This window comes from Talpa occidentalis, unplaced genomic scaffold, assembly GCF_014898055.3.
Source record: "Talpa occidentalis isolate TD23 unplaced genomic scaffold, MPIMG_talOcc4v2.1 talOcc4.9, whole genome shotgun sequence".
Lineage (NCBI taxonomy): Eukaryota > Metazoa > Chordata > Mammalia > Eulipotyphla > Talpidae > Talpa > Talpa occidentalis.
This window is the reverse complement of record NW_023605305.1, coordinates 68,592,017-68,609,642: the sequence shown is the minus strand read 5'-3', so window position 1 is coordinate 68,609,642 and position 17,626 is coordinate 68,592,017.

The window sequence follows — 17,626 nt, the reverse complement described above, 5'->3', positions numbered from 1 at the left end:
CATGAAATATCTCTGGCCGAATCATCTCAGAGAACTGTGGGTGCTCTTTCAAGGTCATGCAATGTGGAGAGGGAAGGTGAGACAGTGGAAGCATGTTCATAATACTTGACTGTGGACCTTACACCAGGCCCGGTATGCTGACAAGTTGCTTTATTCCATAAGCATAATGAAAGGTACCAATGATTGTGTGGTGTGGGCCAGGCATTGAACTAAGCGGTGTTTACATATTAGCTCTTTTAACTCGAATAACTGTCCAAGAGGCATTCTTAATCCTGAAGAAACGGAGACTTGCAGAGGTACTGAAAGGTGGTGCTATTAGAAATTCAAACCAGTGTGTCTTGCTCCAAAATCCAAGCTCTTTCTTTCGGGAATATTGAACATGCTCAATTCCATTTTTAGCACAGCTCTTTCTAGAAGTGGGGTATATAGACATTTAGAAGGAGAAGGCCAGACTTATGACAAAACAGTCTGTTAAGAACTCATGATCCCAGAGCACTGTGGACTAATTAAGAGTTTGGATTTGGAACCAGACTGCCTGGGTTCAAATAGTGACTCTGCCACCTACCTTCTCTGTGACCTTGGGCAAATTCTTTGACATCTGAGCTGTATTTTCCTCATTTATGAAATGGGGAATAACAATAGTAGCAACCTCATGGGTTTGCTCTAAAGGTTAATCTACACATGTGTAAAGTGCCTAGATCAGTGTCTGGCATAAAGCAGTAGCTCAGTAAATGTTAGCTCTTATTATCACCGTTACTTTTAACCATCATTTTGCCTTCATCTGTGTATTCCCAGTGCCTGGCATATATATTTTGGCAAAGAAAATGAGCCCCTCCTTGGATTCAGAAAATATTTTCTGAGCTCTGTTGGGGGCCAGGTGCTAGTCTGGTGCATAAACAGCTCCATTTCAGACCCTGTCCTCAGTATGCCTCCTGATGTGGGTAAGAGCATATTTGGAGAGGAGCAGTGGCTGTGGGCCAGCTGCAGAGAAGACAACCTTTGAATTAGGTCTGAAAGGTGGGTGATGGAATAGGAGGGAGACAAAGAGTGAGCTGGGTCAGAGAATTCAGGCTTTATAGGGCCAATATGTCTCCAAATTCTCAAAGGGTCACTGAGTCAAGTTTGCTTTTTATTCATTCAGCAAATACTCATCAAGTATAGCTGGAGTCACATTGAGACCTAGTGGTGGCTTTGACCCAGTCTCTGCCCTCAAGTTACCTGGGTCTAATGAGGTAGCAGCCAAGGGAGAAAGTGATGAACATTCAGTCTGAAGAGGGGACAGTATTGACTTGGAACCTCTTGGGTGCAGGGTAAACATACTAAACTCCTACTGGTTTATATAGAAATAAAGGCTCACATGCCTGGATATATTCAGGTATGGCTGGATCCAGGGACTCAAATGACTTCCTTCAGAAATGGTTTCTCTTCATCTCCTTTCCCTGCTTTGTGCTCTATTGGCTTCACTTTCCAGTCTGTCCCTTCACTATGTCACACATGGACTGTAGCAGCTCCTGGACTCCCCCTTACCAGCTCAGAAATCCCAGGGGACAGAAGGTGCTTTTTGTCACAAGTTTCCTCTTTGGTTGTGGAATTCAGTCACTGGACATCTTTGGTCATATGTGTTCACGGTGGCCAGCAGGATCATTTGCCCAGCTTGCACAGGATAGGGAGAGCAGTTTCGCCCAAATCACATGGATTCAGGTGGTGGGTGGTGGGATGTGATGGGTGACTCCCCCAAGAAAACTCAGATGCTGGCACTGGAGGAAGGAAGAATGGATGTTTAGGCAAAACCCGCAGGTGTCCACTACAACTGCAGGTGGGTCTGCCACTTGCAAGCTACCAGTTAAGAGCCCTGGCTTGGGACTCGGGTTCCCAGGGATGGAATCCCAGCTGAGCTACTTACAAGTCATGTCACCATCACTGGGCCACTTCACCATCAACCCCAGCTCAGTGTGTCAGTGCACAAAACAGGAGTGGTGGCCCAGCATCACAGGCTCCAAGCAGTGTGAAAGCACATTGAGGGGAGCCAGCCCGTGTCACTGCCAAATGGGTGTGGCATGAAGTCTCAAGTCCCACTTGTCACCTGACCAGTTCCAGGCCAGCCACCCACAGACAGGCAGCCCAAGTGCCCAGGGTTCAGATCCCCAGTCTGCCACTTGCTACCTTTTCCTCCTCTGTGCGTGAAGGTGATCACTGCTGCCTCCCGGGGTTGTTGGGACAAGTGACGAGGTGATACGCAGACAGTGCCTGGAACATATGGCCTGTAACTCAGGATAGATGTGTTCTCAGTACAGTGATGACTGCAGAGCACGTTGGGAGTCTGGGTGGGGGCTCTGGGGGCACAGACCACGTGCTCTGTGAACAAGCAGCCATCCTCTGGACAGAGTGTGCATTTGGCCAGCAGCCAAGGGCCTGCAAGGCTTTGTGTGCCTGGCCCTGCTTTCCTTTCAACTTGGGGTGGTGCAGCCTCACAGAGGTTCATGTTTCACTCTTAATTACCCCTCAGGCTCTGCTATCAGCCTGTCTTTCATTCCCACCAGGAAGCTTTTAGCCAGACAGTTTGAACAGAATCTCATCTGGAGTGTGTTAACTTTTCTCCCTGGTTGCTGGCAGAGATCTGGGATCAGCTTTGCATTAGGACACGTTGTAAGTAAACAGACATTTGCTCAAATGTGGCCCCTCCTCCCATCCCATAGCCTTATCTTTAGATTTGAGCAGCTTCCAGTCAGGGAACATGAGAGTATTTGGAAAAGACCTTAGACATCATTTAATCCAGTTTACCCATTCTGTACAACTGTAAGTTGAAATGTTTGGTTAAGTTGTTCATAAAGTTGCATATGCATAAATAACTGGAGAATATTGAGAGAACTAGAAATCAGAATCTTAGTCCAAATCTATTATTACAGTCACCTGGTGCTTCAATCAATCATTCAGCAACATGTATTGAGCATCTATTGCTTTATTTGCAGCCCTATCCTGGGCACTGTGAAAAGAGTTGAATAAGGAATAATCTCTGTCCTTGAACTGCTTATGATCTCTTTATCCACTCACCTGTCCATCCTCCACCCATTATCTATTCATCTTCCCATCAGTCTACTCTCTCCACCCACCCATGAATACATCTGTTTATCTTTTTATCCATTCAACCTGCCATCAGTATGTCTATTGGACCCCAGGTTCTAGGCTGGTACCAGTGGGGGAAGACACGGAAGGCATTTATAAGGTGCTCTGGCTGTGCTCCTTAGGGGGGCTTTCAGTTCTGCCTAGTATGTCTCAGAAGGCTTCATTCTGAGTTTCAGAGCTGCAGTTTGGGTAGGAGTTTCCCACTGGGGAAAATGGGAAAGAAAATTCTAGACCAACGAAACTGCAGGAGCAAAAGCATGATGTTTGATGGGTTTGGGAGGGAGAGTAGTTCCTTTGTATTTGATGTGTCCCTCTAGGAGTAAACTGACTAATTGTCAGGGGAGTGTGTGGAAGGCATCTTTACTGCCATATCAGAATTCTACCCTGTGGGCGTTTGGAAAGCACTGCAGAGTTTTCAGCAGGAAATGACTGAGGTCAATGAGCCTTTTGCAAGATCACCCCTGGCAGCAGGATCAGAGAGGGAGAGACTGGAAGTGCATGAGTGTTTAAAGCTGATTCTAACAGCTCTAGGAGAGTTGACATCACGGATGGCCTGTGTCCAAGTGTTGACAGCAGAGATGGGAGGTGTGTGATATAGTTTGATATGTGGAAGAAAGTAACAGAACTTGAAAGATAACTTATCATATGTGGACCTTGAGGGAAGAGTCGGAGAAGACACAGAGCTAAATGGGTGAAAGGTGACAATGCCATTTGCTAAGTTCAAGACCACAGGAGGAAGTTGATTTAGGGGGCAGAGAGACAGGGACAGCAATACATTCAGTCTTAGACATGCTGCGTTTGAGAATTCTGTGAGATAGCTGGAGGGACATGCAGGATGCAGTTAGCTGTACGATTGGGATGAGAGATGGGGCTGCAGGTGGACATGGAGAGCCATTGGCGCATGGCATGTAGCTTGCACACAGAGTAGCAGACATAGGATGGAATAGAGATTGGGGCAAGATCTCTCTACTGGAGGGGAGGGGTCTGCTGGATTTCAGAACTGTCCCAGAGAGGGAGAAGTGGGAGGAGAGACATTGTGTGAAGATCATCATTGTACCATGGTTATGGACATCGTTAACATTAGGGGGAGCTGGGCAATGGGTATTTCGAAACTATCCGTCTGTCTTTGCAATTTTTCTGTATTATTTCAAAATAAAAGTTAAAGAAGAGCTGAAGTGGATTGTACTGGATACAGCCGGGTATCCTTTAGACATGCCAATCTTTTTTTATTATAGCTTTTTTTTAAAAAAAAAGATTTATTTATTTATTTATTTATTTACAAGAGCTGGGGTACAGGCCAGAGGTGCGGGGGGGTGAGAGGATTCACCAGAGACAGAGTGGGGAACAGAACAGGTGGATTGACTTAAATACATTGCTGAGGGGAGTAGCGGGTGAGACAGGAGATGTCTGCTGCACCATGTGGGTTACTCCCTGGCTGGCTGGGGATCAAACTCGTGCTGCAGTGGCTGCAGATAGCTTCACAGTGCTGTGCTTTATCCCCTTGCGCCACCAGGGAGGCCCTTCTTATAGCTTTTTTGATGTACATATTAACATGCAATAAACTACACAATCTAAATTGTATAGTCTGATCAGTTTTGGCATGGATATTCCATCGTGGAACCCATCACTATGGACTCCAATTGCACATATTATTGGGCCACTGTTAGTTGTCCCATGGTTTACTCACAGTTATTTGAAATTATTTTTGATTTGTGTAGTTTCATTTTGGACAGTTTATATTGCTATATATTTTTTAAGATTTACTTTTATTTATTTATGCATTTAAAGAACTGGGGTGAGGCCAGAGGTACAGGGGTGAGAGGATTCACCAGATAAAGTGGGGAACAGAATAGCAGGATCCACTGAAACACACTGCTGAGCAGAGCAGTGGGCGAGACAGGAGAGGTCTGCTGCGCCATGTGGGTTAACTCCCTGGCTGGGGATTGAACTCATGCTGCAGTGGCTGGCTATAGCTGATAGTGCTGAGACTTTAACCCCTGTGCCATCAGGAAGGCCCCTATATTGCTATGTCTTTAAATTCACTAATATTTGCTTCTGCATTGACCAATCTGATGTTCTGGTCTTGTCTATTTTTCATCTCAGACATTATAGTTTTCAGCTCTAAAAGTTCTCTAAAAAGCAGGGAAGTAGGAGATTTAAAAAAATACATCTTCCAGGGCAGTGACTATACTCATCACCCCAAACATTTCATTTTTCTTTGTTACCTCTCCTCCACTCTCCTCCCTACCCCACCAGCCAGGTAACCACTGATCTGCTTTGTGTTACTATAGATTAGACTGCATTTTTTAGAGTTTTATATAAATAGAGTCATATAGCATGTACTCTTTAGTCTGCTTCATTCAATAAGTATAATTACTTTAGTTTCATCCACAGTATTACCTGTACCAATAGTTCATTCCTGTTTGTTGCTAAATGATATTTCATTTGATGGGTAGACCACAATTTTTTTATCCACTCACCTATTGATGGCCATTGTATTGTTTCTAGTTTTTGGCTATAAAAAGCAAAGCTGTTGTGAATATTTATATACAAGTTTTTGTATGGACATATATTTCCTTTTATCTTGAGTAAACACCTGTATATTTAACTTCACCAGCACCAGATTTCTAATTCCTTCCCATCTCCACCAATGCTTGTTATAGCACTCTTTTAAAGTTAAGTCATTCTAATGGGTGTGTAATGGCATCTCATTGTGGTTTTAATTAACATTTCTCTAATGGCTCACGTTGTAGAGCATCTCTTCATGTGTTTATTTGCCATCTTTTATCTTTTTTAGTGAAGTATCTATTCAAATGTTTTGCCCATTTAAAAATTTCTTTTGTTGAGTTTTGAGAGTTCTTTATTCTTGATATGTCCTCTATCAAATGTATGTTTCACAAATATTTTCTCCCTAAGTGGCTTGTTTTTTTTTTTTATTTTCTTAAAAGCATCTTTCAAAGAGCAGAGTGTTTACTTTTGATGAAGTCCATTTGCTCAATTTGTTCTCTCATGGATCACACTTTGGGTGTCAGATCTAAGGATTTTTTTCCTTTGTTTTCTCCTAGAAGTTTAGTAGTTTTAGGTTTTACATTTAGATTTATGATCCATTTTTGAGTTAATTTTTGTAGATAGTCACAAATATAGGTGCAAGTTTTTTATTTTTGTTTCTTGGGTTTTTTTTTTTTTTTGCAAATGGATATCCAATTGTTCCTGCACCATTTATTTAGAAGGCTATCTTTTTATTCCAGGGCAGGGAGAGGGCACCCCAGAACCTCCAAACCTGCCCGCTCTAAATAGGGTCTGCCAGCCACCGCATCAAGAGAAAACATATAAGACCTTTGAAGGAAAGGAACTTTAACACAGTGTGTAATACAGAAAAGACAGAGAATATCGTTTCTAAATCAAGCACCCAATATTACCCATCCCCTTTGTGGGTAAGGTTGGCTAAGGTTGGCCCAAAGCAAGGTCTGAAAGCCTGCCACAAGTCTAAAGCACCTTCTGGTGGGGAGTTATACCAAGGGTCAGAAACAGCCAGACAATTCTGGGGAGAGAAGAGCAAAATCAAAATCAAGATAAAAGCTGTCATTGTTAACCTCTCCACTGGTCTCTCACCCACATCTGTTCCAACCAGTCCAGGACCAAAAAGCAAGCACAGTTTCTTCACATGTCTCTCTGCTCCATGTGCCTCCTCCAGGTCTCCTTCTGGCTCTCCATCCTGCTTCCTTCCCTGTCCAGTCTCCTCTCCAGCTTCTTCTCCTCCCTGCTCAGCTCCACCCTCCTTTGGGTGGGGCAGGGAACCTGGAACCTCCCTTTCTCCTGGGCACCACCCTGTTAAATTTTCCTCACTGCATTTCCTTTGCACCTTTGTAAAAAAAAAAAACAAAAAACCAACTCTCTAAATAGATCTACTTTTTGATCCTCTGTTTTGTTCCACTGATCTCTGTTATGCCAAACCACAGTCTTGATTAACCTAGTTTTATAATTTTTAAAAAAAGATTTATTTATCTATTTACACAAGCACTGGGTACAGTCAGAAGCACGGGAAGGTGAGAGAATTCACCAGAGCTAGAACGGGGAACAGAACAGGCAGACCGATGAAGTACACTGCTGAGGGGAGCAGCGGGCGGCAGGAGAGGTCTGTGCGCCATGTGGGACCCTCGCTGGTGGCCAGATATCGAACTAGCGCTGCAGAGGCCGCGGGCAGCCTTGCAGCCCAGCGCTCAACCGCTGCGCCACCAGGGGAGGCCCTATAATTCTTTTTTTAAAAAGATTTATTTATTTATGCTACAAAAGCTGGGGCACAGGCCACAGATGTGGGCGGTGAGAGCATTCACCAGAGACAGAGTGGGGAACAGAACAGGCAGGTTGACCGAAGTATACTGCTGAGGGGAACAGTGGGCAAGTCAGGAGAGGACTGCTGCGCCATGTGTTTTGCTTCCTGGTTGGCCTGGGATCGAACTCATGTCAGCAGATTGCTTCATGGTGTGGTGCTTAACCCCTTGCGCCACCAGGGAGGCCCTTATAATTCTTGAAATCAGGTGGTGTTAGCCCTCCAAATTTGTCCTTCTTTTTCAGGCACACGCATATGTGTATGAATTTCCATACGAGTTTTAGAAATGGCTTGCCAATTTGTACTAAAAATTTCCTGCTATTTTGATTTGGATTGTATTGAGCATATGGATCACTTTGGGGAGAATTCAAAAGTTAATAATATTGATTATTCTGTCCCAATAACACAGTATATCTCTAGGTTTATAGTTTTTCTGTTAGAATTTTAAATATGTTGCTCCATTGTTTGTCTTCTTGCTTGCATGTTTCTGATGAGAAATTCATCTTGTCTTTGCCTTTGTTTTTCCATGTGTGACCTACTTTCTACCCCTACCCCCACCATTTTCAGGTTTTCTCTTGTTTACTGGTTTTGAGCAGTTTATTTTTTATTTATTTAAAGATTTATTTATTGGGGGCCTCCCTGGTGGTGCAGCGGTTGAGCGCTGGGTTGCGAAGCTCCCCGCAGCCTCTGCAGCGCCGGTTCAATCCCCGGCTGCTCCCCGGGCCACCGGAGGAGGGTCCCACATGGGGCGCAGACCTCTCCTGCCGCCCGCTGCTCCCCTCATCAGTGTACCTCGGTCCTTCTGCCTGCTCTGCTCCCCGCTCTGGCTCTGGTGAATTCTTTCACCCTCCCGCGCTTCTGACTGTACCCAGTGCTTGTAACTAACTAACTAACTAACTAACTAACTAACTAACTAACTAACTAACTAACTAAATAAATCTTTAAAAAAAAAAGATTGATTTATTTATGTATACAGGAACTGGGGTACAGGCCAGAGGTGTGGGGGGTGAGAGGATTCACTAGAGACAGAGTGGGGAACAGAACGGGTGGATTGACTGAAATACACTGCTGAGGGGAGCAGCAGGCACATCAGGAGAGGTTTGCTGTGCCATGTGGGTTGCTCCCTGGCTGGGGATTGAACTTGTGCTGCAGTGGCTGCGGAGAGCGTCATAGGTTGCATCTTAATCCCTAGCACCACCAGGGAGGCCTGGTTTTGAGCAGTTTTAATATGATATATCCTGGTGTCGTTTCTTGCTCTTGGAACTTTTTGAGATTCTTGAATCTGTGGGTTTCTAGTTTTCATCAAATTTAGAAAATTTGGATGCTATTTCTTAAAAATATTTTTCTGTCCACCCCCTCTTCTTCAGGAAATCCAATTGCAAATATATTAGGCCACTTTCAGTTGTTACATAGTTTACTGACACCCTTTTTGATTGTTTAAAATTATTATTTGTGTGTTTCATTGTAGATAGTTTCTATTGCTATATCTTTAAGTTTACTAATATTTGCTTCTGCAGTGACTAATCTGCTGTTAATCCCATCTCAGTATATTTTTCATCCAAATGACATTATAGTTTTCAGCTCTAAAAATTGGGGACTTGTAAAAAATTTATCTTCTATCACTCTAGTTAACTTTTTGACAATATGGAATATCAAAAAATGTGATATAATGTATAAATATTATATCAAAACACAACTGTTTTAGCGTTTTTCTTGCAGACTTTAACATCTGTGAACCTTCTAAGTTGGTTTTGACTGAATTTTGCCCTCATTATGAGTCAGGTTTTCCTCTTTTTTTTTTTTTCATGTCCATCAATCTCTTGTTGGATGTGAACATTGTGAACTTTATTTACCTTGTTGGTTCCGGCTATTTAAATTTTTCTGAAATTACTTGAGCTTTACTTTGGAAAGCAGTTAAAATATCTGAAATGTTTATTTTTTTGTGTCTTGCATTTAAGATGTACTATGAGACAAGAGCTGTGAAGAGCTTGAGGTTAATTATTATTCATTATGAAGACAGATCTCTGTGAATATACTACCTGAGCTCTGGAAAATTGAAACTTTCAGATCTGCCTAGTGAGAGTGCACCCTTTCCCCACCCCCACCCTGCGGTCTGACAGGAGCTGTTCCTCCTTTGTATTTGTTAAATGTACCAGTTTTCTCCCACATTGTCTTTCTGTATAGCTCTCCACTCTGGTGTACTGAACTGCACACTCTAGACTCCCTACTCTTTCCCAACCCCCAGCTTTGTTTCTTCAACTCAAATTGTTCTCCAGCCTCACTTCCTAATCCCTGTACAACAACCGGGATTCTCTCTGTGGGTAGCGAGATAGGGCAATTGTAAGGTTTACTCCCTTTATGTTCTGTCTCATGGTGTTCGTTATTCTTGCTTCCTGATGTCTACTATCTTGAAAACCATTATCTCATTATATTTTCTGGGTTTTTGGTTGTGTCGAGTGGGAGGATAAATCTGCTCCATTATTTCATCTCGCTGGAAGCAGAAGTGCCCATCATCTTTTTATTTCATTATTTTTCTTTCAAAATCCACATTAGAAGATGCCCCCTCCCTAACAACCAATAGCTTGACAACGTGTATCATCCTATGATTGCTTTGCTTCTCAAAACTGACCAGTGGGGTCTCCCTGGTGGTGCAAGGGGTTAAGATGCAGCTTGTGAAGCTGTCTGCAGCCACTGAAGCACGAGTTTGATCCCCGCCAGGGAGCTACCCACATGGTGCAGCAGACCTCTCCTGACTTGCCCGCTGCTCCCCTCAGCAGTGTATTTTAGTCAATCCACCTGTTCTATTCCCTACTCTGTCTCTGGTGAGTCTCCCCCACCACCTCTGGCCATACCCCAGTTCTTGTATGCATAAATAAATAAATCTTTAAAAAACTAACCAATGAGGTGGCTATCAGATCACTCTCATTTTATAGATAAGGAAGCCAAGCCCCTGAGAGGTCAGGGGGTTTGTCCAAAATGACACAGTCTATAAAGTATTAAGCCATGTTCCCTCTTGACTATGCTGCCCTTGTTCCCTGGAGGGGAAACAGAACTGCATAAAGTAAGGGTTGGTAGTATTTTATTTTTAATGTACTGGGGAGTGGTTGGGAATAAATAGATCAGTTCAGAGAGTAATATTTCCAGGGTCACAGGAACAATGAGCTTGGAGCGCAATGAAGATTAGTGATCTCAGTGAGCGGTCTTCCAACTGCACCTCCCCACTAGCTAAAGCATCCCACCAGACAGGAGAATTGAGCTTTTTGTCAGAACTGTGGAACTGGGGTTCTGGAACAGACCTGACTTGGACAACCTTGGAACGTGTAGGAGGTGGGGGCTGGAGAGTACTGGTTGCTCAGTATGGGGGTTTTTGAAAGGGATAGGGAGAAAGATGGAACAGAAGGCCAAAGGGTGGACTTGCAGGGACTTTGGGCAGAGGGTATGCCATCAGTGGGTAGGGGCTAGTCCCAGCCAGTTCTCCATTGCTCTCCACCCATCTCCTGTCTTGTATACTTATCCTTGCTCCCCACTTTGAGTGAGAAAGGTGGGGAAATAAAATAATGAAGCCATGAGTAGGTGAGGTGTTAGGGAGACAGCTTGCCAGGGTGGGCAGCACAGATGACTAGAGGGTGGGGAAGGAGGTAGTGGGAGGTGGATGCACAGATCTGAGCTTTGCAAAATGTCTGGAAGGGACTCGGCCTGGACATGCAGAGGTACAGGTGATGATGCAGGTGGCTGACACCTGAGGGACAGGTGCTCCAGGAAGAACGTCATATGTCTTTTTCTTGGCTATGGTGAAGCTTTGAAATATTCTGGGACGACTTATTTTTAGTGACATTCCCTTTTGACTAGGTTTTTAAAAGTATGGAATGGAAGTGAGCAGAAGAGTTACCATTTATTAAGCTCCCTTTGTATGCTCAGAACCTGTTACACATGCATTACCTCAGTTCATGTTACAGATATCTTCTGAGGTAGGGACTTAACAACTCCACTTGACACATGAGGAATCAGAGTCTTAGGGATGTAGTGGTTCATTTAAGCATCTTCTACTGATTTATTTATTTTATTTTTTAAAGATTTATTTATTTATACAAGAACTGGAATACAGGCCAGAAGCGTGGGAGGGTGAGAGAATTCACCAGAGACAGAGGACGGAGCAGAGGTCTGCCATGCCATGTGGGAATCTCCCTGGCCAGCCGAGAATTGAACCGGCGCAGGAGAGTCTGCTTCATAGCACAGCACTCAATCCGCTGCAACACCGGGGAGGCTGATTTATTTATTTTAAGGGAAAGAAATATGCATGGGCAGCCAGTCTTAGAACTCACCCAAGGGTTTTTGTGTTGTTTTTTTCCCAGGACCTGCACTTCAGCTTGGCAAACTTAGAGCTCTTTTTCTGGAGCTTTGAAAGGTGAGGGTGGGGTGGAAAATTGGGAAAATGATGAAAAGGTATTGATGCCAAAGAAAAAAAGAAAACTTCATGTAGGTTCTCACAACAACCCTGCCTTGAAGCTATTGAAAGGACTCCTACTATCTTGTCCACCCAACAGGAGCTGCAAGCCCAGCACCCCCTCTCTGGCTGGGGGTGGGTGTTTGAGCCACACTGATGGGGACAGACATGAGCATGTGATCCAAAGCAGACCAATCACATCCTTTCCTGGGATTAAAAAAAGAAACAACCTGGAACTGACAACCTGTCTCCTCCCTTAGCACACGGTGGTTACCACCATAGTCACCATTCCACAGACACATCAGCACCCATGGTGAATTAAACAGACACACAGATAGGTGAGAAGGCAAATGGAAAGTTCCAGTGATATTTTCATTTCCCTCTTCTCAGAGTACAAATTTCTGTGATGAGAGCTATGTAGCTCTGGAAATGGACTCCTTATGGCCCCTGACTCCAGAGCAGATTATCAGACCCCAGGCTAGGTCACTCAACACATTCCATTCCCCTGCTGCAGAAATTGCCAGAAATGAGTAGTACCAAAGCTGGTTTAGTCAGGATGATTTAAGGACTTTTACTGAATGCTGGGACATAGTTTCTCTTTCCTGTTGGATAACAACTAGGAAGCATGTAGCTTCTTGGGTTAGCAAATAAATCAGTCTTGGGATGAGGTTGCCATAGAGGAGAGATGAACAGACTATGGGTTTAGCAGTGGATCATATCTTGCCTGTAGTCACCCTACCTCTGAACCTTTGAGATCATGGTTTAAGGTGTCATCACAAGTTTCTTGACTGACAAGTACTCTTGGTGCTATTTGAGTCCTTGTTCTGGGTAACATGGACCAGAAACTGGGTCCATGGATTCTCCCTGGGTATTGTCTTGTTATATGAACATTATATATAACTTGTATGAACTTATATGAACATTATACATAACTTGCTTTTTTCTTAAAAAAATGATTTTCTTAAAAAAATAAATGATTAAAGCAATTTAAATGGGAGTATAAAAACATACAAAAGTGGACAGAATAGCGTATTGCATGCATCCTCAACCAGGATGGAGACCAAAGGCAGCAAAAATTGGTTCTTAGGGAGGGGGGTGTGAATAAATCTTACCTATTATAATGGTTTGTGGTTCTCCTTTGTGTCTTTCAAAGAGCAGAAGTGTTTAATTTTGACAAAGTCCAGTTTTTCAATTTGTTCTATGGATCAGATCTAACATATCTTTGAAATTCTATGTATTATATCCAGGACTACAAAGATGTTCCCTATGTTTTCTTCTAGCAGTTTTATAGCTTTAGATTTATATTTAGAGCTATGATCTTTTTTTGAGTTAATTTTTATAGGTGGTAACAAGTATGGATTGTAGCCTGTGTTTTTTTGTTGATTTATTTATCATATGACTATCTAGTTGTTTCTGCACCAGTGGTAGAGAAGACTAGCTTTTCACGACATGTGCACCTTTTTCAAAAATCCATATATGTGTGGGTCTATTTCTCAATTTTCTCTTCTGTTATATTGATCTATGTGTCTACTTTGTGTCTTGATTAATGTAGTTTAAAAAATTCTTGTAACCAGGTGATGTTAATCCTCCAACACTGTTTTTTTTCAGAATTGTGTGTGTGTGAAAAATTTTGTATTTCCATACATATTTTAGAATTAGCTCACCAATTTGTACAAAAGACTTCCTAATATTTTGGTAGGGATTGTGTTGAATACACAGATTAATTTGGGAAGAACTGACTTATTAATGCTGGTCAATATATTTAGGAAATGGGTGTCCTCCTTGTCATTCAATTCAAAGAATTTTTTAATTTTTTCTTTGATCTCCTCATTAGTCCAGTGGTCTTCCAGTAGTGTGGGTTTCAATCTCCATGAGGTAGGAGAGTTCCTTGCTTTCTTTTTATGGTTTATTTCTGGTTTGATGCCTTCATGGTCAGAAAAGATGGTTCGTATAATTTCAATCTTGGTGTATCTGTTGATGTTTGTCTTGGGTCCCAGTATGTGATCGATCCTGGAGAATGATCCGTGTGCACTTGAGAAAAATGTGTACTCAGATTTTTTTGGGTTTAGTGTTCTATAGATGTCTGTTAAGCCCAAGGGCTCTAGATTCTTATTTAGAGCTTTAGTGTCTTTACTTATTTTCTGTCTCGTTGATCTATCCATTACTGATAGTGGTGTGTTGAAGTCTCCCACTACGTATGTGTTTTCTCTGATGTCTGTTTTCAGAGATGACAATAGTTGTCTGATATATTTTGGTGCTCCTTCGTTTGGTGAATATATGTTAATGAGTGTTATTTCTTCTTGAAGTATTGTCCCCTTGATCATAATGTAGTGACCGTTGGGGTCTCTTTTTAGCTTTTTGAGTTTGAAATCTGTTTTATCTGATATAAGTATAGCTGTTCCTGCTTTCTTTTTTGGTCCATTTGCTTGTAGGATTGTTTTCCATCCTTTAACTTTGAGTCTATTTTTATCTTTTGTGGCTAAATGTGTTTCCTGGAGACAGCAAAAGGTTGGGTTTCGTTTCTTAACCCAGCCTGCGACTCTGTGTCTTTTTATTGAAGAGTTTAGTCCATTTACATTTAGAGTTAATATTGATATGTTAGCATCTGTATTTGCCATTGTGTTTGTCTTTCCTTTGATTTTATTTATTTATTCTTTTAATAACTTTTTTTTTTTTTGGCCTTCTTTCATTGTTATTCGTTCCTCTGAGGTTCTGGCTTTAGGACTCCTTGTAGTATTTTTTGGAGTGGGGGTTTAGTCGTAATGAAATTCCAGAGTTTCTGTTTGTCTCGGAAGGTCCTTATTCTTTCTTCATACAGGAAGGAGAGCTTTGCAGGATAGAGTATTCTTGGTTGGCGTCTGTTTTCTTGGAGTCTGTTGACTATGTCCCTCCACTCTCTCCTTGCCCGTAGTGTTTCTTCAGAGAAGTCTGATGTCAGTCTGATTGGTTTTCCTTTGAATATTATCTGTTTCTTCCCTCTTGTCAGCTTCATTATTTTTTCCTTGTCTTGGATTCTTGGGAGCTTTACTATTATGGGTCTTGCTGTGTTTTTCCTTTCGTCATGGAAGTTTGGTGTTCTTCTTGCTTCTTGTATATTAATTTTCAGCTCCTTCTTCACATTTGGGAAGTTCTCTTCAATTATTTCCTTGAATATTTTCTCTTTTCCTACATCTCTCTCCTCTCCTTCTGGGATTCCTATAACTCTTATATTTCCTTTCTTCATGGAGTCAGATAGTTCCCGAAGTCTTTCTTCAGTCTTTTTCCTTCGTACTTCTCTTTCCTTTTCTGTTTTGGTTCTTTTTATTTCTGTGTCTTCAAGAGTGTTTATTCGTTCTTCCATTTCCTCTATTCTGCTTTCATTGCTTTTCCCAGAGTTCTTTAGGGCCTCCATTAATTCTTTGATCTCCTGCATTTCTTTTGCTTCCCTCTTTAGGGACTTAATTTCATTCATTTCTTTCTTTTTTTTTTTTAATGAAAGCTTTCTATTTTATTTATTTATTTTTTTAATAGAGGCATGTTTTATTTATTTATTTGTTTGTTTGTGTATACATGCACTGGGTACAGTCAGAAGCACGGGAGGGTGAGAGAATTCACCAGAGCCAGAGCGGGGAGCAGAGCAGGCAGAAGGACCGAAGTACACTGCTGAGGGTAGCAGCGGGCGGCAGGAGAGGTTTGCGCGCCATGTGGGACCCTCCTCCAGTGGCCGGGGAGCAGCCGGGGATCGAACCGGCGCCGCAGAGGCCGCGGGCAGCTTTGCAACCCAGCGCTCAACCGCTGCGCCACCGGGGAGGCCCTTCATTCATTTCTGAGAGTTGTTTTCCTTAATGACTTCCATCAATTTTTTCATCATGGCAATTTTAAATTCTTTTTCTGGAAGGCTCAGAAGTTCTTCCAAGTCACCGTAGTTGCAAACTGGTGGGTGGTTTTTTTTTTTTTTTTTTTTTTTTTTTTTGTGGTGTGTCTTTTTTCTGAGGCGTTGCTACTTTGCTTGTAGTTTTTCTTTTCCCTGCTGCCTGTCTTCTAATTTGCCTTATGCCTTGGGACACTGTGCCACTGGTACTGGCTGGCATCTTTTTGATGTGTTCTTTCGGGAGTTTCGGAAACTGGCAATCCAAACGAGTCAAAAACTGTTACGCCAGATGTCTAGTGAGGCAGTGGTACTTTGAGTATGTTAATGGTCACCGTCACAGAATCTATCCTCCTTCTGTGTTTAGTTACAAATGTGCATCTTGAAGTCCCACAGACTTCCCTGGAGGTGGGGCAGCTGGATTGCACTCTGGGTTCCAAATCTCTGGATCCTCCTTTGGGCTCCGACTTCCTGCCAGGTGGGACCGGGCTTGTGGGGTCCTTCAGCTCACCTTTGACTGCGCAGGTAACCTTCTCCCTCTGGCTCCACGGGGAGCCTTCTGCCAGATTCAAGCAGTCTTTATTGAAGAAATGTCCTTGTTCTAAAATGGCGTTTTGGAGACAGGCACACTCTTCCATGCACCTGGTCTATATACCAGATCTTCTTGATCCAGTCATCTATTTTTGGGCATTTGGGTTGTTTCCATATCTTAACTATTATAAATAGTGCTGCATAAACATAGCAGTACAGTTATCCTTTTGAATTAATATTTTTGTGTCCTTTGGGTAGATACCTTGGAGTGGAATTGCTGGGTCATGTGGTAGCTTCATTTTTAGTAGTTTGATGAAACTCCACACAGCTTTCCATAGTGGTTCCACTGGCAGTGCAGGAGAGTTCCTTTTTCTCCACATCATCACCAACATTTGTTGTTGCTAGTTTTTTTAATATGTGTCATTCTCACTGGTGTGAGGTGGTATCTCACTTGGTTTTGATTTGCATTTCCTGATTATAAGCGATGTTGAACATTTTTTCATATGCCTATTGGCCATTTGCATTTCTTCTTTGGAGAAATGTTGTTTTAGGTCTTCTGCCCATTTTTGGACTGCATTGTTTGTTTTGTTTTTGCTGAGTTGTGTGAGTTCTTTGTATATCTTTGTGGTCAGTCCCTTATCACTTGTATGGAGTACAAAAATTTTCTCCCAATCAGTAGAGTATCTCTTTGTTTTGGTTAATGTTTCTTTAACCGTACAGAAGCCTTTTAGTTTGATGTAATCCCAGCTGTTTATCTTTTCCTTCACTTTCTTTGCTTTGGGTGATGAGTCTTTAAAGATGTTACTGAGATGTATGTCATGTAGTGTTTTATCTATATTTTCTTCTATATATTTTATGGTTTCAGGGCTTATATTCAGATCTTTCATCCATTTTGAGTTGATTTTTGTGCATGGTGTGAGGTAGTGGTCTAGTTTCATTCTTTTGTGGTGGTCCAGTTTTCCCAGCATCATTTATTGAACAAACTGTCCTTGTTCCACTGCATATTCTTTGCTCTTTTGTCAAAGATTAGTTGTCCCTATATGTGTGGCTTTATTTCTGGGTTTTCTATTTGATTCCATTGGTCTTTGTGTCTGTTTTTGTTCCACTACTTTTCTGTCTTAATTATTAAGGCTTTGTAGTATAGTTTGAAGCCTGGAGTGTGATACCTCCATTCTCCTTTTTAGTCAGGAGAGCTTTGGCTATTTGCAGTATTTTTGTGGTTGCATATGAATTTCATCAATATTTGCTCTATTTTATTGAAGAATGTCATTGAGATTTTTGGCAATGAATCTGTAAATTGGAAAGCCAATCAGTTTTTGCTACGTGTCTGAGTCTCCGTCATGTCATTCCA